This window comes from Neophocaena asiaeorientalis, unplaced genomic scaffold, assembly GCF_003031525.2.
Source record: "Neophocaena asiaeorientalis asiaeorientalis breed wild unplaced genomic scaffold, Neophocaena_asiaeorientalis_V1.1 scaffold568, whole genome shotgun sequence".
In the NCBI taxonomy this organism is placed as follows: Eukaryota; Metazoa; Chordata; class Mammalia; order Artiodactyla; family Phocoenidae; genus Neophocaena; species Neophocaena asiaeorientalis.
Window position 1 is genome coordinate 179,741 of NW_020173954.1, and position 3,380 is coordinate 183,120.

The window sequence follows — 3,380 nt, forward strand, 5'->3', positions numbered from 1 at the left end:
AAACCAACCAGAACTAATAAATGAAGAGGAAGTAGGCAATCTACCTGAAAAAGTATTCAGAATAATGATAGTAAAGATGATCCAAAATCTTGGACATAGAATGGAGAAAATACAAGAAACGTTTAACCAGGACCTAGAAGAACTAAAGAGAAAACAAGATGAAAACCACAGTAGATGAAACTAAAAATTCTCTAGAAGGGATCAATAGCAGAATGACTGACGCAAAAGAACGGATAAGTGACCTGGAAGATAAAATAGTGGAAATAACTACTGCAGAGCAGAATAAGGAAAAAAGAATGAAAAGAACTGAGGACACACTCAGAGACACCTGGGACAACATTAAATGCACCAACATTCGAATTATAGGAGTCCCAGAAGAAGAAGAGAAAAAGAAAGGGACTGAGAAAATATTAGAAGAGATTATAGTTGAAAACTTCACTAATATGGTAAAGGAAATAGTTAAGTCTAGGAAGCACAGAGAGTCCCATACAGGATAAATCCATGGATAAACATGCCAAGACACATATTAATCAAACTATCAAATATTAAATACAAAGAAAAAATATTAAAAACAGCAAGGGAAAAACAACAAATCACACACAAGGGAATCCACATAAGGTTAACGGCTGACCTTTCAGCAGAAACTCTGCAAGCCAGAAGGTAGTGGCAGGACATATTTAAAGTGATGTAGGAGAAAAATCTACAACCAAGATTACCCTACCCATCAAGGATCTCATTGAGATTTGTCAGAGAAATTAAAACCTTTACAGACAAGCAAAAGCTAAGAGAATTCAGCACCACCAGACCAACTTTACAACAAATGCTAAAGGAACTTCTCTAGGCAGGAAACAAAAGCGAAGGAAAAGACCTACAATCACAAACCCAAAACAGTTAAGAGAATTGTAATAGGAACATACATATTGATAATTACCTTAAATGTAAATGGATTAAATGCTCCAACCAAAAGACATAGATTGGCTGAATGGATACAAAAATAAGGCTCGTATATATGTTGTCTACAAGCGACCCACTTCAGACCTAGGGACACATACAGACTGAAAGTGAGAGGATGCAAAAAAGATATTCCATGCAAATGGAAATCAAAAGAAAGCTGGAGTAGTCATTTTCATATCAGACAAAATAGACTTTCAAACAAAGACTATTACAAGAGACAAAGAAGGCTCTACATAATGATCAAGGGATCAATCCAAGAAGAAGATATAACCATTGTAAATATTTATGGACCCAACATAGGAGCACCTCAATACATAAGGCAAATACTAACAGCCATAAAAGGGGAAATTGACCATAACACAGTCATAGTAGGGGACTTTAACACCCCACTTTCACCAATGGACAGATCATCCAAAATGAAAATAAATAAGGAAACACAGCTTTAAATGATACATTAAACAAGTTGGACTTAATTGATATTTATAGACAAAGACAACAGAATACACATTTTTCTCAAGTGCTCATGGAACATTCTCCAGGATAGATCACATCTTGGGTCACAAATCAAGCCTTTGCAAATATAAGAAAATTGAAATCATATCTAGTACCTTTTCTGACCACAGTGCTCTGAGATTAGATATCAATTACAGGAAAAAATCTGTAAAAATTACAAACACATGGAGGCTAAACAATACACTACTTAATAACCAAGAGATCACTGAAGAAAACAAAGAGGAAATAAAAAAATACCTAGAAACAAATGACAATGAAAACACGACGACCCAAAACCTATGGGATGCAGCAAAAGCAGTTCTAAGATGGAAGTTTATAGCAGTACAATCTTACCTTAAGCAACAAGAAACATCGCAAATACACAAGCTAACCTGACACCTAAAGCAATTAGAGAAGGTAGAACAAAAAAACCCCCAAAGTTAGCAGGAGGAAAGAAATCATGAAGATAAGATCAGAAAAAAATGAAAAAGAAAAGAAGGAAACAATAACAATGATCAATAAAACTAAAAGCGGTTTCTTTGAGAAGATAAACAAAATTGATAAACCATTAGCCAGACTCATCAGGAATAAAAGGGAGAACACTGAAATCAATAGAATTAGAAATGAAAAAGAAGTAACAACTGACACGGCAGATATACAAAGGATCATGAGAGATTACTACAAGCAACTATATGCCAATAAAATGGACAACCTAAAAGAAAAGGACAAATTCTTAGAAATGCACAACCTTCTGAGACTGAACCAGGAAGAATTAGAAAATATGAACAGATCAATCACAAGCACTGAAATTGAAACTGTGATTAAAAATATTCCAACAAACAAAAGCCAAGGACCAGATGGCTTCACAGGTGAATTCTATCAAACATTTAGAGAAGATCTAACACGTATCCTTCTCAAACTCTTCCAAAATATAGCAGAGGGAGGAACACTCCCAAACTCATTCTACGAGGCCACCAACACCCCAATACCAAAACCAGACAAAGTTGTCACAAAGAAAGAAAATACAGGCCAATATCACTGATGAGCATAGTTTCAAAAATCCTCAACAAAATACTAGCAAACAGAATCCAACAGCACATTAAACGGATCATACACCATGATCATGTGGGGTTTATCCCAGGGATTCAAGGATTGTTCAATTTACGCAAATCAATCAATGTGATATACCATATTAACAAATTGAAGGAGAAAAACCGTATGATCATCTCACTAGATGCAGAGAAAGCTTTCGACAAAATTCAACACCCATTTATGATAAAAACCCTCCAGAAAGTAGGCATACAGGGAAATTTCCTCAACATAATAAAGGCCATATATGACAAACCCACACCCAACATCATCCTCAACGGTGAAAAACTGAAACCATTTCCACTAAGATCAGGAAGAAGACAAGGTTTACCACTGTCACCACCAGTATTCAACATAGTTTTGGACGTTTTAGCCCCAGCATACCAGAAAACTACTAGTGCTATTCAATGCATTTGGTAAAGTAGAAGAATACAAAATTAATGCACAGAAATCTCTTGCATTCCTATACACTAATGATGAAAAATCTGAAAGTGAAATTAAGAAAACACTCCCCTTTACCACTGCAACAAAAAGAATAGAATATGCAGGAATAAACCTACCTAAGGAGACAAAAGACCTGTATGCAGAAAATTATAAGACACTGATGAAAGAAATTAAAGATGATACACATAGATGGAGAGATATACCATGTTATTGGATTGGAAGAATCAACATTGTGAAACTGACTCTACTACCCAAAGCAATCTACAGATTCAATGCAATCCCTATCAAACTACCACTGGCATTTTTCACAGAACTAGAACAAAAAATTTCGCAATTTGTATGGAAACACAAAAGACCCCGAATAGCCAAAGCAACCCTGAGGAAGAAAAATGGAGCTGGAG